This window comes from Hypanus sabinus, chromosome 8, assembly GCF_030144855.1.
Source record: "Hypanus sabinus isolate sHypSab1 chromosome 8, sHypSab1.hap1, whole genome shotgun sequence".
NCBI classification, from domain to species: domain Eukaryota; kingdom Metazoa; phylum Chordata; class Chondrichthyes; order Myliobatiformes; family Dasyatidae; genus Hypanus; species Hypanus sabinus.
In genome coordinates, this window is record NC_082713.1 from 124,771,852 (window position 1) to 124,798,439 (window position 26,588).

The 26,588-nt window shown below is 42.6% G+C and overlaps 1 long non-coding RNA gene across 1 annotated transcript; it reads right to left on the reverse strand.

The window, feature by feature from the left end:
- Nucleotides 1–766: 766 nt before the first annotated feature.
- On the reverse strand, nucleotides 767–26,162 carry LOC132398398 (uncharacterized). The gene is made up of 3 exons (XR_009513641.1): nucleotides 26,037–26,162; nucleotides 9,843–9,914; nucleotides 767–1,480 (listed from the first exon to the last, which is right to left on the reverse strand). It is a non-coding gene; the product is annotated as an uncharacterized LOC132398398 (long non-coding RNA).
- Between the last annotated feature and the right edge of the window lie 426 nt (nucleotides 26,163–26,588).

The following is a 26,588-nucleotide window of genomic DNA, read 5'->3' on the forward strand; positions in this document are numbered from 1 at the left end:
GTTGCAGCCGCCAAGGGGAGGAGACACTGAAGGTGGCGTGGGAGAGAGTTGAAGCTTCTGTGGGCATGCTGTTGGGTTGGGTTGGGGTCTGGCCCCTCTCATCAGTGCTGCCCTCCAGTGATCGTTTGGTGGAAGAACAAGCTGGAGTAGGATAATATCAAATGTACCATCAATCTATAGTCATGCCACTCAAGTACTTGGGATGCGTGAATGTTTGTGACTGTATGACTGAATGTTTTCCTGCTAATGTAACCATATGTGCTGTGTTGTGTGCTGTATGCTGTTGGCACTGGTGAGGCCAAGAGGGGGTCTTGACAACTGGGCATCTCAAGATCTCCACAGCTTCCGCCCATGCTTGTGAAGATCATCATCATCCCCATTGTCCTTCGAGACAGACAGATGCCAGCCGCATGTATTTATATTTATTGGGTTTTTTTATTGTGCTCTTTTTGCTTATTGTGTTTGTTATGCTGCACTGGATCTGGAGGAACAGTCATTTTGTTCTCCTTTACACTTGAGTACCGACGAATGGCAATAATCAATCGTGAATCTTGAATCTTAAGCCAGACAAACAAGATAATATGCCTTAATGATTAGCACCCGGTGCCTCTAACATCCATCATCCTGAAGGGCTTTGAGAGGCTGCTCGTGGCATGAATCTTCTTCAGCTTTCCAGACAATCTTGACCCACTGCGATTTGCCTGCCACAGAAACAGATCTACAGCAATGCCATCCCTCAGCACTATCATCATCTCTAGAGCATCTGGACAGAAAAGACACCAATGCCAGGCCTTTGTTTAATGACTACAGTTCTGCCTTCAATACTATTCCAAACAAATTCATCACCAAACTCTGGACTATGGAGTTAATGCTTCCGTTTGTAAATGCCCCTTTGACTTTCTGACAGATTACAGTCAGTAAGGATAGACAGAAACACCTCCGTCACGATTATTTTGAACACAAGGTTTTGTCCTCAGCCCCCGACTCTACACCCTGTGGCTAGCTTCTGCTCTGACTAGTGGGCAGAAATGGCGTGTCAGAGTACAGGAAGGACACGGCGAGCTTAGTGACGAGATGACATGACGGCAACCGTTCCCTCAATGTCACAGGGAGGGCTGCCATTGACTTCAGAAAGGGGAGGGGGTAGTGCACACTCCCCCGCCTACATCAACACCATTGAGGTTGAGAGATTTGACAGCTTTTATAGACGTGGGCATCACCAGTAACTTGCCACAGCCAAGGAAACTCACAAGCACCTCTAATTCCTCAGAAGGCTAAAGAGATTTTGTATTTCCCAGTTGACTCTGACAGATTTTTATTGCACCATAGAAAGGATTCTGTCTGGATGCTCCATGTTGCCACTTCTGGACTTCACACTTCAGGAAGGGTCTGTGAATGCGTTGGAGAAGGCCGCTGGTACACTACCAGGAATAACGGACTTCAGGAAAGCGTGGCTGCCACAGATGTTGGGGCCATTCTCCTAAAAGCAGTGAAGGGTAAGAAAGTATGCTTTGAAATTTGAAATTGTTTCAATAAAATAAACAAAGGTTCATTGTTTTCAGTACACAAAAGATTCTGCATATGTTAGAAATTTAGAGAAACACGCTCAAAATGCTGGAGGCACTCAGCATTTATGGAGAAGAATAAATATCAAAACCTCGACTTTTGATTCCTTGCCATAGGTGCTGCCTGACCTGCTGAGTTCCTCCAGTATTTTCCGTGTGTTCTACTGCTTGCATGCAGAAGGGTCATAATCTCTGCACTCAGATTCAAAGTGATGAGAATTAGAAGTAATTTGGGATGTTTTTTAAGCATTGAGGTTTTGTAAGCAGCAATGTACTGCCTGACTTTTCAATGGATGTTCAAAGGGACTTTTCCTAAAGGACAAATTGACAATAAAATGTCAAGTGGGATGTTGGATAGCTCTTTTAAGAAGCGCATTTGCAGATGAGCATCTTGTGTGCTGCATCATTTTGCCTCAGTGATTATCATATCATTATGACAAGCCTTGTCCGTATATTAATACATACAAAACTTTATACTTTATTGTTAAAACCTGCTCATTTTAGCAAATGCTGCTCAATCTGTGGTTATTGAAACTTCATTGTGAATTACAGAGCACTCATCTTGATAACAGTATTGTGTAATTGCATTCTAAGCCTTTTTGCGATGCAGTCTTTCCCCTTTCAATTTCATTTTAATATAATTATGTGGCAAATTATCCTCATGTGGAGTTGCTATAGTCTGCTGTGGTTATCTTTACAGACCATGAGCTGTTTTCTACAGCACTGCTGAGCAGAACCTGTTCTTATCTTCTGGCAAATGTACGGCTGCTTGAAAGATTAGATTTCATAATCCAAGATGAAAATGTAATGATGAAAAAAGCTGTAAAATCATGTCGGTCAGCAAATGTAATGGAGGCATGGCCCAAAAGCAGAGCAGCAGAGTTGATTCAGTGGAGAATGATAACTTTAATAATAGACCACAAAATAACAAGCCACAAGGGGCCACAAACAAAAGAGAACAGAAGCTAAACACAACAAGCAGCAAGGTAAACTTTAGGCAGGGAAAGTGAGGGCTAGGAGCAACTGGGTGAAGCTGGATGGTTCAATGAGTGAACCAGGACTGTGGATGAGAATGGGGTTAAATAGGCTGCAGGTGATGTGTCTGGAACAGGTAAATCCTGGCAGGTGTCTGCCTGTGCAGGCTGGGAGGTGTCAGTGGGAGAAGGGCTGATAATGTCACCATTAGTGCAACTACAGTACTGTGCAAAAGTCTTAGGCACATATATATATATAACTAAGGTGCCTAAGACATTAACGCAGAATTATATTTGTCAAAGTGGAGTGGAGAGTGAGTTTGTAAATGTGGAAGGAGCAAAGGATTTTGGGAATGGTGAGGGTGAAGTGCCGGGCGAGGGATGCGGGACAGGTGGCAGAAGGTTACCATGGGTGGGTGTGGATACACCCAGCCCTGAGGCACCAGGCAAGGTTATTGGTTTCCAACCAATTGGTTTATTGATCATTGCAGAATGTCTCCCTCTCCCCTCCCTTCCCTTTTTCCCAATCATATTTCCCTCTCCCTGCCCCCTTTCCCACTCTCAGTCCACAATAGAGACCCATATCAAAACCAGGTTGATCATCACTCACGTGTCATGAAATTTTGTTTTGTTTTTGCAGCAAAAGTACAGTGCAATACATAAAATTACTACAGTACTGCGCAGATGCAGGAAAGGCATTCCCATGCGTCCAGCCAAGAGCTTTAAAAAGCAGGAAGTTTTTTGATTGGAGGTCTGCACAGATGCATAAGTGCTCCCGTGCAAATCTGGCAAAGAGCTTTAAAAACCCAGTCTCCATAAACAAAGGGTGCCATTTAGCAGAGCAGTCACTCTGGGAGTGGTTGTCATCCGAGTGGTCTGAGTCAGAGTGGTAAGGCTTTGGCTCAGCAGGGCTTCAGTGAGAACAGGCAGAGGCAAGGTAAGTGGGTAAGTTTATTCCTTATTTCATCTTTCTTATTTAACTCGTGACAGAATAGAGGGTATGTCTACAGGGCCAGTGTTCTGTTCTGGGCATCAGATGTGGGATTTTCGGGAGACTTCTAGCCTCCCCAATGGCCACATCTGCGCCAGATGAATTGAGATGCAGCTCCTTAGAGTCTGCGTTAAAGAAGTGGAGCTGCAGCTCAATGCCCTTTGGCTTGTTTGGGAAAGAAAGTGAGGAGGTGACAGACAGGAGCCACAGGAAAGTCATTACCCCAAGGCTACACAAGATAAATGGGTGACTGGCAGGAGAGGGAAGGGAGAATGTCAGATAGTGGTGAGCACCCCTGTGGTGTTCTCCTCAACAATAAGATTGGGAAGCTTTTAAAATCCAACAAAAGACAACTGAGAAAGCTATATGAAGGAAAAAGATGAAGTATGAGGACAAATTAGCTAATAATATAAAGCAGGATACTAAAAGCTTTTTCAGTTATATAAAGAGTAAGATGGAGGTGAGAGTTGATATTGGGCCTTTGGAAAATGATGCTGGTGAGGTAGTAATGGGGAACAAAGAAATGGCAGGTGAACTTAATGGGTACTTTGCTAATGTCTTCACTGTTGAAGACACTAGCAGAGTGTCAGAGATCTGTGTCAGGGAGCAGGAATGAGTGCCATTATTATTACAAACAAAAAAGTGCTAGGCAAACTCAGAGATCTTAAGGTGGATAAGACACCTGGACCGGATGGACTACATCCCAGAGAACTGGGAGAAGCTGCTGAAGAGATAACAGATGCATTGGTCATGATCTTTCAAGAATCACTTGATTCCAATATGGTCCTGGAGGACTGGAAGATTGCAAATGTCACGCCACTCTTTAAGAAGGGAGGAAGGCAAAGGAAAGCAAATTACAGACCAGTTAGCATAATCTCAGTGGTTGGAAGAGTGTTAGTGTCAATTATTAAGGATGAGGTTTCGGGATACTTGGAGACTAATGATAAAATAAATCAAAGTCAGCATGGTTTCTGTAAAGGGAAATCTTGCCTGATAAATCTGTTAGAGTTCTATAAGGAAGTAACAAGGAGGGTGGACAAAGGAGAGGCAGTGGATGTCATCTACTTGAATTTTCAGAAAGTGTTTGATAAAGTGCCACACATGAGGCTGCTTAACAAGATAAAATCCTATGGCGTTACAGGAAAGATACTGGCATGGATAGAGGAATGGTTGACAGACAGAAGGCAGTGAGTTGGAATAATAAGTGCCTTTTCTGGTTGGATGCCAATGACTAGTGGTGTTCCTCAGGGGCCAATATTGGAACCGCAACTTTTCACATTGTTTGTCCGTGATTTGGCCTAAGTGTGGCCTATGGTTAGGCCACACTTAGACCCCCTCCAGTTCGCCTATCAGCCCTGACTAGGAGTTGAGGATGCCATCGTCTACCTGCTGAACTGTGTCTACGCCCACCTAGACAAGCCGCCGAGCACTGAGGGTCATGTTTTTTGACTTCTCCAGTGCGTTCAACACCATCCGCCCTGCTCTGCTGGGTGAGAAGCTGACAGTGATGCAGGTGGATGCTTCCCTGGTGTCATGGATTATTGATTACCTGACTGGCAGACCACAGTACGTGCGCTTGCAACACTGTGTGTCAGACAGAGTGGTCAGCAGCACTGGGGCTCCACAGGGGACTGTCCTGTCTCCCTTTCTCCACCATCCACACCTCGGACTTCAACTACTGCACAGAGTCTTGCCATCTTCAGATGTTTTCTGATGATTCTGCCATAGTTGGATGCATCAGCAAGGGAGATGAGGCTGAGTACAGGGCTACGGTGGGAAACTTTGTCACATGGTGTGAGCAGAATCATCTGCAGCTTAATGTGAAAAAGACTAAGGAGCTGGTGGTGGACCTGAGGAGGGCTAAGGCACCGGTGACCCCTGTTTCCATCCAAGGGGTCAGTGTGGACATAGTGGAGGATTACAAATATCTGGGGATACAAATGGACAACAAACTGGACTGATCAAAGAACACTGAGGCTGTCTACAAGAAGGGTCAGAGCTGTCTCTATTTCCTGAGGAGACTGAGGTCTTTTAACATTTGCCGGACAATGCTGAGGCTGTTCTATGAGTCTGTGGTGGCCAGTGCTATCATGTTTGCTGTTGTGTGCTGGGGCAGCAGGCTGAGGGTAGCGGACACCAACAGAATCGACAAACTCATTCGTAAGGCCAGTGATGTTGCGGGGGTGGAACTGGACTCTCTGACGGTGGTGTCTGAAAAAAGGATGCTGTCCAAGTTGCATGCCATCTTGGACAACGACTCCCATCCACTCCATAATGTACTGGTTAGGCACAGGAGTACGTTCAGCCAGAGACTCATTCCACCGAGATGTAACACTGAGCGTCATAGGAAGTCATTCCTGCCTGTGGCCATCAAACTTTACAACTCCTCCCTCAGAGTGTCAGACACCCTGAGCCAATAGGCTGGTCCTGGACTTACTTTTTTCCACTTGGCATGATTAACTTATTATTATTTAATTATTTATGGTTTTCTGTTGCTATATTTCTTCTCTATTCTTGGTTGGTGCAGCTGTAATGAAACCTCTCTCGGGATCAATAAAGTATGTCCGTCTGTCTGCCTGGATAATGGAATTGATGGCTTTGTGACAAAGTTTGCAGATGATATGAAGATGGGTGGATGGAATAGAATATAAAATATGGAGACAATGCTGAGGCTTTTTAAGACACTTTATAAGCTGCACTTGGAGTGTTATCAACAGTTTTTGGGCCCCATATCTCAGAAAGGGTGTATTGTCATTGGAGTGAGTCCAGAGGAGGTTCACGAGGATGATTGCAGAAATGAAGGGCTAACGTATGAGGAGCATTTGTCAGCTTTGGGCCTGTACTCACTGGAGTTTTTATTTGAGGTGTTAGCAAATAATGCCTTAGACAAACTGAATAATTTTTGCTAGCAGGCAGATCTGAATTAGAAGGCATGACATTGAGAGCAGCATCACACTGTGAGAAAGAGGGCTCCTTGAGTGGCTTCTACCATTGGAGGCACATTGTTAGGAATTATAATTCCACATCCACGACAGCTCAAAGAACAAGGACAGGAGAAGCAAGGGGAAAGCCAACTCCTGGACGTTGCCGTCAAAGCACATACCACCCTGACGTGGAAATATATACTGTTCCTTCACAGTTGCTGGGTCAAAACCCTAGAACACCCTTCCTAACACCTACCTACACCTCAAGGACCTCAGTTGCTCTGGAAAGCAGCTCACTGCCACCTTCTCAAGGGGAATGAAATGTTGACTCAGCCTGCAAAGCCCACATCCTTTGAATTAATATTTTTTTAAAATCCTGGTTTCTTCCTGCTTCCTTACCAGTCCCGATGAAGGGTCTTGGCTCGAACTGTAGACTGGAAGTGGAAATGCTGCCTGACCTGCTGAGTTCCTGCAGCATGTTGTGTGGTTACTCTGGACTTCCAGCCTCTGTAGAATATCTTGTTTTTTAAAAAATCCTTTCTGCATTTAGGTTTGCACAGAGTCTGTTAATTCAATTAAATACTTCTTGGAATGCAGTCTCTGCAGTTATTTTGATAATGCACACCGTACAACTGCTAATGTTTGCACAGCTGAGCCAAGTAAACAGTAGTTTGGCAATGCCCAGAGTATGTTTTGGAAATGATGTTGGTCAGGATATGAAAGAGTTCACTAGCTCTCTTTTCAACATGGAGCGCTTTGAGTGAGGGTTGGTGGGGGGGGGGGAGGACGCTATAAAATCAACCCCTTTATTGGACCTGATTCAAAACCATTCATAAAAAACTTGCATGCTTTCTGCCCAACCATTAAGAATGGTAACCTGATGAAATCCCCCTGTATCTCAGAGTCTCTGGACTGACTGTAACAAAATTCTCTTGGCTCACTGAAGTCTGTTGATACCGTACCTGAGCTGATTTTAATTCCAGAATTGCGTAAGGAGATTAAAAATATAGAGAGAAATTGGAGAAAAGACAAGAGATCCTGCAGAGTAACACTGGTGTTACTGTGGATTTCCAGCATCTGCAGAATCCCTTGTGTTTATGATTTTCTGCTCCACTGTGAAGTTCCTTCGAGATATGTCTACCCTGAAGAAGACTGAATCTTCTTTTCAACAGGAGTTCAGTGAGACCTTCTCTGTGATCTCTGCTGCTCACCTCCCTGTTTGTATTCCTTACCATTCCCCCCACCTTCTTATTCTGGCTTCCTCTCCCTTCCTTTCCAGTCCCAATGATGGGTCTTGGCCTGAAATGTTGACTCTTTATTTCTCTCCATAGATGCTACTTGACCTGCAGAGTTCTTCCAGCATGTTGTGTGTGTTAGAAAATAAGCAGAATATTTGCAACCTCATGCCAGATCTACCACTCAATATGCCTGATAGTTTGCCACTGGGATGGTATTTAAAAGAGAAGGAGTGCCAGGTTCAGCGGTGGGGTGGCATGAATGCAGACACACCCGGCTCTGTTGAGACACTAGGCAAGGTTATTTGATTCCAAGCAGTTAGTTTATTGAATGTCTCTTTGGTGCTTCCTGCTCCCCTCCCCCTCTCCCTTCCTCTTTTCCCAACCATGATTCCCCTCTCTGCCCCCTTCCCACTTACAGTCCATAATAGAGACCCACATCAGAACCAGGTTTATCATCACTCACGTATCTCATGAAACTTGTGGGGTTTTTTTGTGGCAGCAGTACTGGGCAATACATAAAAATACTACAGTACTGTACAAAACTCTTAAGCATCCTAGCGATATATATGTATTTTGCACATTACAGTAACTTTTGCATCGTTTGATCTTCCAAAGTTCCTTGGATTGTACGTATGATTGCTTGAAAATCAGAAAATATAACCTTTGCTGTCTCAGTGAAGAAGTAAAAAGGAAATGGGTTTTAGAGAGCGATTTATCTGCAGCCAAAGGGAAGATGCTAGAGTATGTTCTAAAAAATATGGTTTTCAGATAGTGGGTGCTACCTCTGTTGAAGGCATATTCTTTATAAAGAAAATGTTTCCAATAGTGGGAGAACCTAGACCAGAGTGCACAGCATTAGAAGAACACCTCTCTAGAATAGAGATGAGGAGGAATTTCTTCACCAGACAGTGGTGAATCTGTGGAATCAGATCATAAAACCATGGTAGATAGGAGGAGTATTGGAGAATTAGGCCATTGTGTCTGCTTCACCATTCCATCATGACTGATTTAATATCCTACTCAGCCCCATTCTCCTGTCCTCTGCCATGTACGGCTGTTGAGGCCAAGTCATTGGGTATATTTAAAGTGGAGGTTGATAGTTTCTTGATTAGTAATGGTGTCAGGGGAGAAGGCAGGAGAATGGAGTTTGAAGGGAAAATATACCAGCCATGATCAAATTGGAGCAGACTCAATGGGCTGAATGGTCCTATGCCTAATAGACTTTTGGTACTAGGCAACATGTCATGCCTTGATGATTATTTAGTGAAAGCTAATACAGGCAGGTTAAAATTGCATGCTCTTAACTTAATAGAATATGTTGATACAGTGACAGTGAGAGTCAATGAAGACAATAAGATTGATGTGGTATGCATGGACTAACAAAAGATGTATGATAAGATGCCACATAATAGATGTGTCATTGAGATTGAAGCCTGAAGAATAAAAAGGCATTGTAGCAGCACGGGTGAAGAACTGGCTAACAGAAAATAAAAAAGGAAAGAAAGGCTGTTTCTCAGTATGGGGGTTAGTGTGCAACAGGAGTCAGACTAGGGCCACTGTTTTCCTTAACGTACACTAATGATTTGTGAAGTAATGTTTAGTCAGGAAGAAGGAAAATGAATGCTACACAGTACAGTTCTAAATGAGAGACAAGAACTGATCTGGGGGTACAAATGCATTGTTGAGTATGGCAGAGTAGACTGAGAAGGTGGTTAACAATGCACACCGACATGGACTTTATCAAAGCATGGCAGGGAAATTATGATCTGACTTTATAAAACACTGGCTTGGCCACAAATGGAGTTCGGGCAGCCACTCTTTAAGGTGTAGAAGAAATTTACTAATAATAACTCCAATTAAGTGGATAAGCTCTGCAGTTAACTGGCGAGGTGGTGATTATTCTCCATGGGACAGGGGAGGTTGTGAGGGGTTCTGATAGTGGTATTCAAAATCATTGTAGATGGAGTAGATAGAATGAAACTGTTCTGTTTGGTCAAATGGAGAGGCTGTAAGGACATTTTGTGTTTTCTGTATAACTGCATGGGTTTACCCTGTACAGTCCAGTTTCCTCCTCTGGTCAAAAGATATACAATTAGGTTTAGTGAGCTGTGGGCAAGCTACATTGGTGCCAGAAGCATGGTGGTACTTACAAACTGCCCAGCACAATCCTCGCTGGTTTGATTCAATGCAAATGATGCATTCCACTGTATCTTTCGATGTACCTGTGACAAATTAAACATAATCTTAATAAAGATAATCTTAATCTTATGTTATTCTTAATTTAAACAGAAAACTGCAGGGCTGGAAGAAGGTGACTGGCAAAAGAATCAAAGTAATATGAGGAATTTTTTTTTACCATAGTAATTGGTTAGGATCTGAAATACCCTGCTAAGGGGGAAAAAGGAGGCAGATTCACTTATATCATGAAAACAGAGGCAGGATAAATTTAAATATCTAAAAGGAAACAGGATATTTTTTACTTATTTAGAGATATAGCATGGTAACAGGCCCTTTGGCTCATTGAAGTTGCAGCACCCAATTACACCCGTGTGACCAATTAACCTATTCACCCACATACCTTTGGAACGTGGGAGGAAACTGGAGCACCCAGAGGAAGCCCACACGGTAATGGGAAGAAAGTACAAACTCCCTATAGACAGTGTTGAGAATTGAAACTGGGTCTCTGGCACTGTACTAGCTAAAGCTACCATGCACCCCCACCCCACTTGCAAGTGGTAGAGTGGCTAGCTAGATAGATCTTCGGCATTGGCTTACTGGGATGAACAATTCAGGGCAGTAACACTCCTGAGATTCGATTCATAACTTAAATTGTTTTCTTAGATGAAGGGACTAAGTTATCCAAGTTTTCTGAATCAAAGCAAAGCAGGAAACAAGCTGTGTGGAGCAACTGAAGACGATGCAGTTAACATAGTTTGTGTAAGAAGGCAGTAGATGGAATAACATGAAGAGAAATGTGGGATTATGGACAATGGTATGAAGGGTGGAAAAACAGAATACGTTCTGTAGAAAAATAGGATGGTACTTCAAAGTACTTGTGCATTCTTTCACAGGAATTAAGAAACTATGAAGGTATGTTCATTTAATCCCCATTTATAGTTAAGTAATGAATGTAACCTTGTGACCTTTGACACTTCTGTCCATCACAATATGGGCTTTCACAGATGGAATCCGAAGCAGAAACAATGGGCCGAATCTAATTCTGCTCTTTTGCTTTATGGTCTTATTGCAAGGACTTCACTCGACTTGATGCAATTTTACAGGTTCTACGCAGAGCACACTTCTGGCCTTGCTCTAAGCATCTCACAAGATGTGTCAGGAAGGACGCTGGGGGGTATTTCTTCCAGCCAGACGGTGGAGATTCGGTATGTCATCTAAGACTCTGGCAAACTTCTATTGATGGACAGTATCCCAACTGGTTGCATTATGACTTAGTATGGAAATTCCAATGCCCAGGAACAGAAAAGCCTACAAAAAGTGATGGATACAACCCAGTCCATCACAGAAAAAGTGAGCACATCTACAAGGAGTACTGCCGTAAGAAAGCAACATCCATCAACAAATACCCCCACATCCATACCATGTTCTCTTCTTGCTGCTGTCATCGGGAAGGAGGTGAAGGAGGCTTAGGTCCCACACCGCAAGGTTCAGGAACAGTTATTACCCTACAACCGTCAGGCTCTTGAACCAATGTGGATAACTTCACTGATCTCAACTCTGAACTGATTCCACACTGAACTCACAACCGATTCCACTTTCAAGGACTCTACTGCTCATGTTCTCAGTTTTAATTATTTATCTATCTGTCTTGCTACCAGTTTACTTATTGTTACTATTTTGAGTTTGCATAGTTTGTCTTCTTTTGCAGATTGATTGCTTGTTATTCTTTATTTTTGTGGAAATTTTAATTGATTCTACTGTATTCCTTTGTTCTGCCATGAACATCTGCAAGAAATAAATCTCCGGATAATATATGGTGACACATACATACTTCCATAATAACTTGACTTTGAATGTTGAACTTTTGAACCAGTGGTAAGGTCAGTATGATCGATCAGCCAATTGGAGCCAAGGTAATAATGATACAATGAGTTTGTTGCAACCAATTGTCTACACCAAGACATGGGACAAGAGACATTGATGCAACTGAACTCCATGAAAGCTCTTTAGCAGAGCAAAGGGGAAAGGAGCAGCAAAAGCAGATTAGAAACAGACCATGGACGTCAAAAAGTCTTGTGGGATTTAGAAATGCAACAAATCACCCTGCAAGCTTGAACATTATCGCAATTTAAATGTTACCTTGGCTGCTTCTGTTGAATAAACATGATTGAATGAACTTGATGAAATGCCCTTTTTTTTCTGCTTCAGTTCAGGTTAAGAACAACATTCCATCATTAAAATAAAGAGTTTGCTTCTTAAGGAAAGGGAAACCAGAATCTTTGGTTTGTTCTGTAAGTCACTGGATGACTTTATCTACACACATCTTAAATCTCCACAGTTTTACTAAAAAGTAGCAGAGTAACATCATACAAGTACTGGGCCATGCCTTTGATCAGTCAGCCTTCAAAGCCAGCGAGAGCATTGAGCTAGAATAAACTGTTGGTTGGTTGGAACACATAATCTAATAAGACACTCTCAGCAGAATACAGAAATGGACTGCACTAAGATTGCCCTCTTTCGGATGATTTTTTCAACCTACTTGTATCCTTGGGTGAATAATGAAGATTTCAAAAAGGTCAGGATTGTGATGCAGTATTCCTCAACTACGTACATCTCAGCCAGCGGTGTTAAAACAGGATACCTGTTATTTACCAACATACTCAAAATGCCGGAAGAGTATTTCCTTATTTTGTTGTTGTCTGTGAAAACTTGTCTTAGACAAAGCATTTTTTTTCTGTTTCCAGCATTTACCTTGGTAATCGTGCTTCACAGGTACTTAGTGATCATCCTGGGACATGTTCTCCCTCTGGTGACAAACAGGATGCAGGAGGAACTCAACAGCTTTTGTGGAGTGAAGTAGGCAGACAACATTTCATGTCAATTAAAGATCTTGACCCAAACGTAGTCTGGTCATTTCTCTTCACAGATGCTGCCTGATCTGCTGAATTCTTCCAGCAATTTGTTTGTAGCTCCAGATCCAGCTTCATCTGTCTCCATTTTCATTAGTTCCCTTCTCAGAGTTTCTGAGTTTCTTGGGGAAGAAGTCTGCCAGCCATATTTGGCTTCATTGTGTCAAACAACTGCATAGACACTCAGCGGACACTTTATTAGGTATGTACCAATACAACTGCTCCTTAATGCAAATACCTAAACATCCAATCATGTGGCAGCACCGCAAAGCATAAAAGTATGACAGCAAGGCATGGTCAACAGCTCAGACCAAACATCAGAATGGAGGAGAAATGTGATCTAAGAGACTTTGTCCGTGGTATGATTGTCAGTGGTGGTTTGAGTATCTGCTGATCTCTTGGGATTTTTATGCACAACAGTCCCTGAATTTTACAGAGAAGAGTGTGAAAAACAAACAAAATCATCCAGCGAGCGGCAGTTTCTGTGAGCAAAAATGCCTTGTTAATGAAAGGGGCCGGAGGAGAATGGCCAGACTGGTTAAAACCGACAGGAAGGTGACAGTAGCTTGTTACAGCAGTGGCATGAAGAACAGCATCTCTGAATGCACGACATGTCGAACCCTGATGCTCTATAGCAGTAGAAGACCATGAACGTATACTCAGTAGCCACTTTGTTAGATACAGGAGCTACCTAATAAAGTGGCCACTGAGTGTATCAGTCAGCTTGCATACTTAGATGCAGGCAGAGAACAGAATGCACACAGGATATTTGAAGAGACCTTTCAAACTTAGACCACCGTTGACTTTCATGGTGGCTTTCTGAGGGCTTTAGTGTAATTCACGATCTGTCTCAGTGCCCAGGTGATATGTAGATACCTGTTGTGCAAAATTCCAGCATATACAATTCATTGCGTGTGTGCATCTTTTGTGGTAAATTTTACTGTGTCTATGAATTTTCCTTTGTTCTGCTGTGGCTTCTGTATTGTGCAAGAGCTTAATACAGCTGTGTAAAGCAGATGTTATTGCAGCAGAGATAAAGCATTTCAACGCAGTTCATTTCATGCACAGAGATGCTGTTCTTGGCCATCTTCCTAATATACTATCCTGCCGTCTTCTAACTCAACTGAGCACTCTGGATCCAGTCGGCCTCTCTGTCTGTTTGATCATCTCCATCCGCTCACTCTGAACCGGTTTGCCTCACTTGCTCATTATTAAAGCAAAAATCAAATCAAAACAGTGTGAGTGTTTGAGGTGCAACCCCATATCACATTGCCCCTGCTCTCAAAATCAGAATGAAAATCAGGTTTATTATCACTGACTTAAGTTGTGAAATTTATAAACACAAGAGATTCTGCAGATGCTGGAAATCCAGAGCAACATACACAAAATGCTGGAGGAACTTAGCGGGCCAGGCAGCATCTATGCAAAGGAATAAACAGCCGATGCTTCGATGAAGTCCTGATGAGAGGTCTCGGCCAGAAATGCCAAACCCACAGATGCTCCTTGACCTGCTGAATTCCTCCAGAATTTTATGTTTGTTGTCATGAAATCAGTTGTTTTGCAGCACCACTACAGTGCAATACGTAAAATATACTATAAATTACAAGAAATATATAATTTAAAAAATTGAATAACTAGTGAAAAAGAAAGCAAAAACAATGAAGTTGTTTTTATGGGTTCATTTCCTGTCAGAAATCTGATGGCTAAGGGGAAGAAGCAGCCCTAAAAGCATTGATTGTGGATCTTCAGGCTCCTGTACCTCTTCTCTGATGGTAGTAAGAAGAACAGACGATGTCCTGGGTGATAGGAGTCCTTGATGATAGATCTTCTTCTTCGGCTGTCCATCGATTTTCGATGATGACTGAGGCCTGGGCAAGGTTGTATGGAAGACCGGCAGTTGCCCAAGCTGCAAGTCTCCCCTCTCCATGCCACCGCTGTTGTCCAAGGGAAGGGCATTAGGACCCATACAGCTTGGCACTGGTGTCGTCGTAGAGCAATGAGTGGTTAAGTGCCTTGCTCAAGGACATACATGCAGCCTCAGCCAACGCTCGAACTAGCAACCTTCAGGTTACTAGACTGACGCCTTAACCACATGCCACGTGCATATATAATGATAGATGCCGCCATTCTGAAGCATTCGCTTTTGAAGTTGTCCTCATACTGGGGAGGCTAGTGCTATGACGAAGCTGTATACAACCCTCTGCTGCTTTTCTCAATCTTGTACAGTGACCCTCCATACCAGACAGTGATGCAAACAGTAAGAATGCTCTCCATGGTACATCTGTAGAAATTTGCTAGTCTTTGTTGACGTAACAATGCTCTTAAAAGTCCTAATGAAATATAGTTTCTGGCGTGCCCTCTTGGTTTGTGGGGCATTCAGAGAGATCATTTTGTCACAACAGTACATCGGGGTAGTACAAGGGAAAAGCAACAACAGAAGGTAGAATAAAGAGAAAGTGCAGTGCACGCAGACAATAAAATACATGGCCATGATGAAGTAGATTGTAGGGTTACAAGTCTATCTTCTTGTACCAGAGGACCATTCAATAGTTCTATAACAGCGGGCTGGAACCTGTCCTTGACCCTGGTAGTACTTGCTTTCAGGATTTTATATATTTTGCTGAATGGGAGAGGGTTGTGGGGTGTGGAGAAGGAAGAACGTCTGGGGCAGTGGGCCTTTGATTACACTCAGTGCCTCTTTGATCAGCAGCTTCTGAGAAACTCAAACCACACCGACAACCACTCGATGGTCAAAGTCACTTAGATCACACTTCTTCCCCATTCTAATATATGGTCTGAACAACCATTGAACCTCTTGACCATGGCTGTGTGCTTTTATGCATTGTGTTACTGCCACATGATTAGATATTTGCAGTATCGAGCAGGGCCTCTGAATGTATGTTGGCCATTCCACCGAGACAGTGAAAGTGAGATGGAGTTAAAAGAGGGGTCCTGTTGAAGGGTCTCGGTGAAACGTCAACTGTATTCTTTTCAATAGATGCTGCCTGGCCTGCTGAGTTCCTCCAGCATTTTGTATGTATTGCTTGGATTTCCATCATCTGCAGATTTTCTCTTGTCTATAGAGGGGAGGGTGACTTCAACGATGTGCTGGTCTGTGTCCACGACTCGCTGCAGTTTCTTGTGGTCAGGGGCAGAGTAATTTCCAGACTAATCCATTATGCACCTGAATAGGATGCTTTTAATGGTACCTTTCCTCTGGTACCATTGATAATTTGCTTCCATGACCCTCCGGGAGCTGAATGAACATGGTCTGGGCATGCAGCAGAGTTAACAGCAGGAAAAGCTGAAATACTATCCCAACTGCTTTGTACATGGTGCAGATGCTGGAGCTTGAAAGCCTGGACTCAATGACAGCTCCTTCCCCACTGCTTTCAGACTTCTGAACCGATCAGCCCTCTCACATCCCCTTTCCCAGTGGTGCTGTCATGTTCTTGAATCATTAATTCTACGTCTTCCAATATCCCTTTAGAACAGAGATAAGGAGGAATTTACTTTGTCACAGATGGCTGTGGAGGCCAATCCTTGGGTAAATCCAATGCAGGATTGATAGGTTCTTGATTAGTAAGGGCTAATGGTCTAATTCAGCCCATAATGGCCTAACTCCTATGTCGTGTGCTCCTATAGTTCTGTTATCACTTTAATATTTTGCACTACGTCAAATGGCAGTGATATAATTTGTACCATTTTGTTCTTTTTGATCTTATTGCTGTATTTATTATTTTTATTATTGTCATAGACCAGCCCTTCTCAACCCTTTTGCTCTGGAGGAACCTTTGCAATAATTTTCAGGTCTCAGGGAACCCTTTTGTAAAAGTTATTATATCTACAGCTCATGGTACATTAGCGGGATCAGTAAGTTGTAGATAGAATTATACAAAAATAATCATCAATGCTCTTTTGAAAAAAGAATGAACTTTTAGCCAACCTTTCTTGAAAAAAAGACATGTAGTTAAGCTTAGCTTACCTTTCTTGAAATTAATCTCTTTCTTTCCCTTTCATAAATTAAAAAAACCCATAAGGCAAACATAATAAATTTATGTCAAATAACTGACTTAAGCCAAAATGGGATTTAATTTTTCTAAAGGTAGGCTTGGTAGATTTAATTTAAATAAAGGTTGTAAGTTGATTTTAATTAATGCTACTTACAATACGAAAATTTATTGACAATGTTGAATAGTAAAGCTGCTAAAAACCATAAGCTAAAGCAATATGACTAAAAATATAGCTTAAGACACAATTTTATACAAGACTTTGAAAAAGCATTTTCTTACTAAGCAACGTGATCAGCTCAAATATAGGCCTAGGATGTGAAACCTGTACTTGTTTTTTGCTCACAAATACTCAATTCTGGATCAAACTTGAGATAAGCACACATGGGTTTCACCTTCAACTTGATGCCTCCCCTAACTCACGTCAAAAACTGAGAATGGACGCAACCAAATAAACATGGCCCTACTGCGCTCTGCCGTATTGGACTGAGAGACCTCCAATGAGATCGTTAATGGGACTGCTCAGTCACCGCCCACCACTGTGACTGCCAGCACTGCACATCACGCACACTTAAAAAAGAACGATGTTTTTTTTTACTCACAATCTCTCGCAGAACCCCAGTGACCTCTCGCAGAACCCCAGCTAAGAAACTCTGCCATGGACACTCGGTGGTCACTTCATTGCGAACCTCCTGAACCTAATAAAATGGCCACTGAGTGTATGTTTGTGGTCTTCTGCTGCTGTTGCCCCTCTACTTCAATGCTTCACGTGTTGTGCATTCAGAGATGCTCATCACTGTTGTAATGCCTGGTTATTTGAGTTACTGTTGCCTTCAGACTGGCCATTCTTCTCTGACCTCTTTCATAAACAAGGTGTTTTTGTCCAAAGAACTGATGCTCATCGGATGTTTTTATTTGTTTATTTGCACCATTCTCCATAAACTCTAGATAACTGTTGTGCATAAAAATAGCAGGAGGCCAGCAGTTTCTGAGATACTCAAACCACCCTGTCTGGCACCAACAACCATTCCACAGCCAAAGTCACTTGGGTCGCATTTCTTCCCCATTCTGATATTTGATCTGAAAATGAACCTCTTGACCATGTCTGCATGCTTTTATGCATTGAGTTACTGCCATGTGATTGGCTGACTAGGTATTTGCTTTAACAAGCAGGTGTACAGGGGTACCTAATAAAGTGGCCTCTGAGTGCATGCTTTTAAGTCTGTGACTGTCACCTGAGAAAGCCATTTTATTGCACCATAGTTGTATGACAATAAACTAATCTGAATCTGAGGCAGAACTGGCCTCAGTTTCAGCGTCCTGAATGACAGGGATCTGAAGTTACTGGAGTCTATGAATTATTACTCATCCTGTTCTCTAGCTGCCTTATGACATTGGACATGCTTATTGAGTTGATCTGTTAATGGGTCTGATTTAGTTGAGGTTACATTTGCACAAGTGGTTTAAAATGTGACTTGAAACCTTCAGGTATACTGAGACCAAGTAAAAAAACTTGTATATTGATTCAAGATGAAGAACGTTTTCATGAAACCACTCAGCAAAAAGGAAAGCCTTTTCTTTAAGTGTTGACTGACAGAGTCCATGGAATCTTCCACTGATAAATGGCTTAATAAATTCCTTCAGGTCAAAAAGGAAATAGTGCTAATTAGTTTAAATTAAAGTCAAATGATTCATTGCATCTGCTAAAATTAGACTATATTCCTGCTCTCCTGTGCAGTGTGGTCAGAAGGTGACCTAAGGACTTTTTAAAGCCGCTTCCACAACTAAGACATTAGAAATTCTGGTTGTTGTTATTCTACTTGAACACTCAGTTGTTTGACTGGCCACAGCACTGAACAGCTCGGGCACAGAGTTGGCATACTGGCACGGTTAGAGGGACTGCCTTGGGTTCAGTATAGACCTCCACTACTGTCTGTGAGTTCTTCCTGTGCATGTGAGTGTTTATGATGGTTTCTTACATCATGCCAAAGAATTGGTTTGTTGGTAGGGTAGTTGTCTGCTGTATATTGTCCCTTGAGCAGTAGAATTAATGGGAATCAGAGGGGAATAGTTTGTAGGAAAATATAGTAAGGGAATGGGACTGTGCCAGCAGAGACTCAATGGAGTGAATGGCTTCCTTCTGATCCTTGAGGAAATGTGGGAAAGAATGGAAATAAAAACTAAAGGATGTATTACCTTTCCTCTGTCACCGTGAGTCTTGACTGGACTTATATCTGGACCTGATATGACCTGACTTGCACTACCATACTCTCTCTTTTCTATTTTCTAATTATGATTTATACCGTAATTTAAATTTTTATTATATTTGCTTTGATTTGTACTTCAGGGAGCGCGAAGCGCAGAAACAAATATCACTGTGATGATTGTACGCTCTAATATCAATTGTTTGGTGACAATAAAGTATTTGTATTTGTAGACAGAATTTCCATTGCAACTGTGGTATTATACAGTGTGACAAGGTTCTATGTGCATTGTGAGCACCCACATCTCACGCTCTTCATACAGCATTGACTTAAGGCCTGACCTGGTTTAAACTCTTGTGCCTGTGGCACTGAAGGTCACAGAGGCACCAGGCATCTTGGTATCCATGTCAGTTCAGGTGCTGATGACTGACAAGCACAGAGCTGTGCACAGCATTGACGGAGGCTCCCTATCTCAGTGGAGAAGAAGTCATGGCACCCTTCTAGGGTGTAGGACTGCAGTAAATGCTGGTATGTGGATTTTCACAGGGAACAGTGTCCTCGACATTTCAGGAAGTGGTAGATGGTGCCAAGGTCACATTACAAGCCTAGGATCAGAGCTCCAATTGGCCCACAAGCAGAAAAACTTGCTACTTGTGTTTAACCACCACGTCGACTCATTAGTTTGTTCTCAGGAAACTGTTATATTGTTTCATGCAAAGCCTATCATCCCAAACCTAATCCACAGCTGGCTCTTGGTTGACGAGGATTTCTCCCTGAACCCATGGCTTCACGTGTCAGGACGTGGGTCATGGCCGAATACAGATGTGAGGGTTTTTCTGGTGACAGAGAAGGGACTCACAAGAAAGACTTTAAGTGTACATTGTTGGGTTACTATCCAATGCAACCCAGAGGAAGTCTTCCTGCCTGCAGCATCCTTCGTGATTTAGGTGATTATAAGGGCAGAGCCCCTGTCTAGCAATGGATAGGGTTGCCATTCCTCAGGCTTGATAGAACAGCACAGCATAAGAGGGGCCCCTTTGGCCTGAGATGTTCTGCAGAACTAATTAATCCAGTTACTAAATGTGTAATCCCTTCAGACTACACAGTCCATATTTCTCCATTCTTTGCATATTCATGTGCCTTTCTGAGAGCGTCTTTATCACCTCCATCATACTTTCCCTCACTACCACCCCCAGCAATGCATTCCCACCACACTCTGTGTCAAAAAATACCTGCTCCACACATCTCCTTTGAACTTGAAATGCATGTCCCCGAGTATTGTAAACACAGCTGATTCTTCAGATGTGGGAAATCCAGAGCAACACGCACAAAACACTGGAAGAGCTCAGCGGGTTAGGCTGCAACCATGGAGGGGAAAATGTAGTCAATATTTTGGGTGGAGACCCTTCAACAAGACTGGAAAAGTAGGAGAAAGAAGCCTGAACAAGATGAGGAAGGAGCACAAGATAGCAGGTGATAGGTGAAATCAAGTGAAGGGGTTGCTGGGTGGGTGGGGGGGGGGCAATAAAGATGGGAGGTGACAAGTGGAAGGAGTAAAGGAGGAGCAACAGAGTGATGGGTATGTGAAGAGAAGAGAAGGGGGAAGACTGGAGCTAGAATGGGGAATGGAAAAAGAGAGAAAAAAGATATTTTAATCAGCACCATATGCACGCGCTAGGTCAGAAAATCAAGATCCGGGTTTAGATGCATTAAACATTGAGAATTTCTTCAACCAGGCAGTTCCTGATCAACCATTCTCTTTAGCCTCACACCCCTCACTATCTATTGCTTCAGTCTCTGTAAACAATAAAAAAAAGTTGAAATTAAAGAGACGATATTTCATCTCCTTTGGTTACATGGGAAGCTGCCATGACAAGAGGGGTGAGTGAAGTTAGAGGTGGAAGGGCGGAGCAGGGAGTCGCAGAGGGAACATTGCTTTTGGTATGCCAAACGGGGAGAAAAAAGATGTGTCAGATGTGGTATTATGTTGAAGGCAGTTGTGATCCATTGAATGCAGAGGCTGGTGGGGTGGTGAGTGATGACAAAAAGAACCCTCATTTACATCTTCCACCTATCCCCTCCCCCCAGCTTCTTACTATATCCCCCTCCCCTATTCATCCACCTACCCCCTCACCTGGTCTCACCCATTATCAACCAGCTTGTACTCCTTCCCCAACACCTATCGTCTGATTCTGCCTTCTTCCCCCTTTCTGTCCAGTTCTGATAAAGGATTTCTGCCTGAAGTGCCAAATGCTTTTTGCTCTCCAAAGATGCCCCCTGACTTGTTGAATCCATCCAGCATTTTGTGTGTGTTTCTCAAGATTACAAGCATTTGTAGAATCTCTTTGTGATTAAGAGGAATCCTACCCTTGTTCTTGTTCAGAGGGGAGAGAGTAAGTGCACAAAAGCAGGGAATTGAATAAGCAGAGATGGGAACATAATGGAGAAATGGCATGAGTATGGAACACGGAGGACATTTCAGAATCAGAATTAGGAATATTATCACTGATGTATGTTGTGAAATTTGTTGTTTTGTGGCAGAAGCACAGTGCAAGACACAAAATACCCTAAATTACAATAAGAAATAAAATGAATAGTTCAAAAAAGGTAAAAAACATGGTACTGTTCATAGATTCATGGACAGTTAAGGAATCTGATACATTGGAGAAGAAGCTGTTCCTAAGTTGCTGAGTGTGGGTCCTCAGGCTCCTGTATCTCCTCCCTGATGATAGTATTAAGAAGTGAGAATAATGAGAACTATTGGTTACTACATTTTTGGGGTATGGTAGGTTGCTGTAGGTTTCCTGGTGCAATACAATGTATTGGCAGATAACTGTCATAGAGTCATAGAGGGATAGAAGATAGAAACAGGTCCATTGGCCCACTGTGTTCATACTAACCATCAAGCGTATTTATATTACCCTATTCTCCCCACTCTGTCGCCAGCCCGCCAGTTCTTACTACTCATCCACATACTAAGAGCTGTCTACAGCAATCAATTAGCCCTCCTAACTATCAACTATGTTGCATTCACTTTTGCTTAATTGTAGATAGTCAGTTTCAGAAATCTGGAACCAGTCCTGATTCTGGGTTTGGAACAGAAACATCATCAATTCCTTTCCTTCCACCGATGTTGCTCGACTCTTCGAGTTCCTCCAGCAGGCTGTTTGTTGAATGTTGGAAAAAAATCATCCTAAAACAGTCATCAAGTGTTATTGAGTTCCTTATACATTCTTCATGAGGTGCTATCAGAAGGTGAAGGCTTTGGAAGGCCGATCTAGTTAGACATTCCTGTCAACCGGCCTCAATATTTTGTCCTTCCATTTATTTGTGATCTTTCATTCCCAGTCATGGTTGCCCACTTCATAACATCAGAGAAAAAGTGCAATGTATTTGAAAGGATCTGAAAATGGCAGTGATGAATTGGACCAAGCTAATTCAACTTTGATTATTTTTCAAATTGTTATATTATAACATGCAGTTATAAAAAATTGAAAAACTGTACCAATAAGTTGTTTATTTTGGATTCATCACTATCACATTCTCACTTTTTTAATTGCTTCCCTTTCTATTAATTAATTTCTAATTAATTTCTGAGTCAATTTGTATTATCTGTGTTTCCTTCCCTGCCAACATTCCATTCCTTTGTTTAAGAATGTTAAACCACAAATCCCTTCTTCTTAATATTCAGCAATTCTTCAACCAATAGTCACAAGAGACTCTGCAGATGCAGGAAATCTTGAGCAACACCCACAAAATGCTGGATGAACTTAACAAGTCAGGGGGCATCTTTGGAGAGGTATAAGCATTTGGCATTTCAGGCAGAAATCCTTCATCAGGACTCAACAGGAAGGGGGAAGAAGGCAGAATAAGAAGATAGGTGTAGGGGAAGGAGTATAAGCTGGTTGGCAATGGGTGAGAGCAGGTGAGGGGGTCGGTGGATGAATAGGGGAGAGGGATACAGTAAGAAGCTGGAGGAGCTCAGCAGTTCAGGGGGAGCTGGCAGGTGATAGGTGAGACCAGGGGAGTGAATGATGAATTGAGAAGCTGGAAGGTTATAGCTGGAAGAGGTAAAGGTCTGAAGAAGCGTGTTTCAGCAGCAGCTACTCAGCGACTGGAAGCGTGAGAAGGTATCGCTCATTCAGGTTTGCCGACTGAGTTCCAGAGGCATTGATCTGCAGCAGATTAATGTTTGAGCAGTGGCCAATCAGTGAATGAGATTGATTGCTAAGAACAAATAAAAATAAGGCGGGGGCAATTGAAGCGACCATTGTTGGAGTGGACAATGTTAGAGTGGTTATTTCAGGCTTCAGCACAGAGGGGTTTGAGTGAGAGAAGGCCAAAAACTGAAAGTAGATTTTTCCCCCAGTTTATTTATTATTTCCTTCTTTAAATTTGCGGTTAGAATTGTAGGGATGCCCAGTAGAATAGTTGAATGCACCTCCTGTGGGATATGGGAAGGCAGGGAGACCCCTAACGTCCCTGATGACTTCATCTGCAAGAAGTGCATCTAACTGCAGCTTCGAACACTCTGTGCTAAGGAGTTGGAGCTGGGACTGGATGAACTCCAGATCATTCAGGAGGCTGAGGGGTTGATACAAATGTTTGTAGATAGGATATAGAGAGAGGTAGTTGCATACAAGGTGCAGGACACTGGAAACTGGGTAACAGTCAGGATGAGCAAAGGGGTTAAAGAGCCAGTGTAGAGTACCCCTGTGGTCATCCTGACTTGGGCATCCCCCACAACAACAGGTATACCACTTTGGATACTGTTGGGGAGGGATGACTAAGTAGAGGAAAGTCACAGCAGTCAGATCCCTGGCCCTGTGACTCAGGGGGGAGCAGGGGCGAGCTGCGACGATAAGGCATTCATTTGTCAGGGGAACAGATAGGAGGTTCTGTGGACAAGAATGAGATTCCCAGATGGTATATTGGCTCCTGGGTGCCAAGGTCTAGGATATCTTGGACTGAGTCCTCAGCATTTTTAGGTGGGAGGGTGAACATCCAGAGGTTGTAGTCCATGTAGACATGGGTAGGGAGTGATGAGGTTCTGCATAGTGAGTTCAGGGAGTTAGGTGCTAAGTTAAAGAACATAACCTCCAGGTTGTGACCTCAGGTTTGCTACCAGTGCCACATGCTAGTGAGGCCAGAAATAGGAAGATCATACAATTTAACATGTAACTAAGAAGTTGGTGTAAGAGAGAGGGCTTTAGATTTCTGGATCATTGGGCTCTTCCGGGGAAGGTGGGACCTGTACAGAACAGATGGTATGCACCTGAACCGGAGTGGGACAAGTATCCTAGTGGGAAGATTTGCCACTGTTTAAACTAGAGTTGTGGGAGGTGGGGGAACAAGAGAGCAGGAACAAGTCATGGAGACGTTGTGGAGACATGCTGTTAGGACCTCATACAAAGTCAGGAATCAAAAGGTTGAGCATGGTGTGACTAATATCCTGAGCTGCATATATTTCAATACAAGAAATATTGTAGGAAAGGCAGATGAGCTCAGCGCATTATGATATTGTAGCCATTAATGAGAGTTGGCTGCAGAAAGACCAGGACAGGCAACTCAGTATTCCCGGGTTCCATTGTTTTAGATGAGATAGAGTGGGAGGGATTGAAGGAGGAGGGGTGACATTACTAGTCAGGGAAAATGTCACAGCAGTGCTCAGTCAGGACAGACTGGAGAACTCATCTAGTGAAGCTTTATGGGTGGAATTGAGGAATAACAAAGGGATGACCCCATAACAATGTGGCTTTATTATGGGCCACCCAACAGTTTGAGGGATTTAGAGGAACAAATCTGTCGAGAAATCACAGACTGTTGCAGGAAACATAGGTTGTTATAGTAGGTGATTACAACTTTTCACATTTTGACTGTGACTCGTGTACTGTAAAAGGACTAGATGAGATCGAGTTTGTCATATGTGTTTAGGAAAGTTTCTTTAATCAGTACGTAGAAGTCCCAATGAGAGAATGCGCGATACTTGATCTGCTATTAGGGAGTGAAACAGGGCAGGTGGGAGAAAGCCATTAGTTTCAAAGTAAAAATGCAAAGGAATAGGTCTGGTCTGTGCATTGAGATTCTAAATTGGAAGAAGGTCAATTTGGATGATATCAGAGAAGATCTGGCGAGTGTGGATTGGGTCAGGCTGTTTACTGGCAAAGGTATACTTGGTAAGTGGGAGGCCTTCAAAAATGAAATTTTGAGAGTACAAAGCTTGTACATTCCTGTCAGAATAAAAGGTAAAGGTAACTAGTTTAGGGAACCTTGGTTTGCAAGAGATATTGAGGGGCTCTGATTAAGAAAAAAAGGATGGGCATAGCAGGTGTAGGCAGGTAGAAACAAATGATAAGAAATGCAAGAAACACTTAAGAAAGAAATCAGGAGCGCTAAAAGAAGGAATGGAATTGCCCTAGCAGGCAAGGAGAAAGATAATCCTAAGGGATTCTATAGATATATTGAGAAGAAAAGGATTGGAACAATCCTGGTCCTCCGGAAGATCAGAATGGTAATCTATATGTGGAGCCGAAAGAGATGGGGGAGATCTTAAATGTATTTCTTTGCATCTATATTTACTTGGGGGATGGACACAGAATCTATAGAAGTGAAATAAAATAGCAGCAACATCATGGAATCTACAAATTACTGAGGACAATGTGTTTGCTGTCATGATGAAAATTAAGGCGGATCAATTCCCAGGGCTTGACTAGGTGTTCCCTTGGACCCTGTCGGAGGCAAGTGCAGAAATTGCAGGGGCTCCAACAGAGATATTTAAATCACCCTTAGCTACAGATGAGATACTGGAGGATTTGAGGATAGCCAATGTTGTTCTGCTGTTTAAGAAAGGCTCTAAAAATAAACCAGTGCTAAACATCATTATAATGCTGGAGCTGTCAACTTTGAAGGGAAAATATTATGGCTCTCTACAATGTGAACAATCACATTCCTGTATGGATAGAATTAAAACTCACTTATTGTGGGTTCTTATTGATTACTGTTTTGAATGTATCAATGAAAAACCCCAGATCTCTTTCCCATACCTTAAGCTATGGCATGGCGTCGTGTTTCATGCTGAGCAATCGTAAATCCAATTTTATGCATGTTGCCTACGTAGTCACTGGAAGTTCATCTCAATGTTATTCTTGTGTTACTTTATACAAAAGCTGCCCTTTAAAAATAAATAAATACATTTCACAAGTGATTTGCAATCATTACTGGATAATTAAATCATGCCTCCATGGTCCAGAAGCAAAGAAATGAATCAGTTTTAAATTTGAATTTGGTGAACATTTGTCCATTATCAGTATAACATTGAATTCAAATGTTTATGTTTGGTCTGCAGTCATCTCAGTGATTAATCTCTGTGCCTGTATGGTGATCTGCTCAGTTTTTCATCTGCCTGGATCTGTCCCAGGAGCACGGGGAATGTTTGTATAAAGCAAACTGATGAAGAAACTTTGTGGGTCAAGCAGCATCTGTGGAGAAAAATGGACAGTTGATATTTTTAGTTGAGACCCTCCATCTAGACTAAATGCTGCATATTGATCTGAGTGCTTGCAAGTGTCCTTGTATCAAAGTATCTCAGAAGAAAA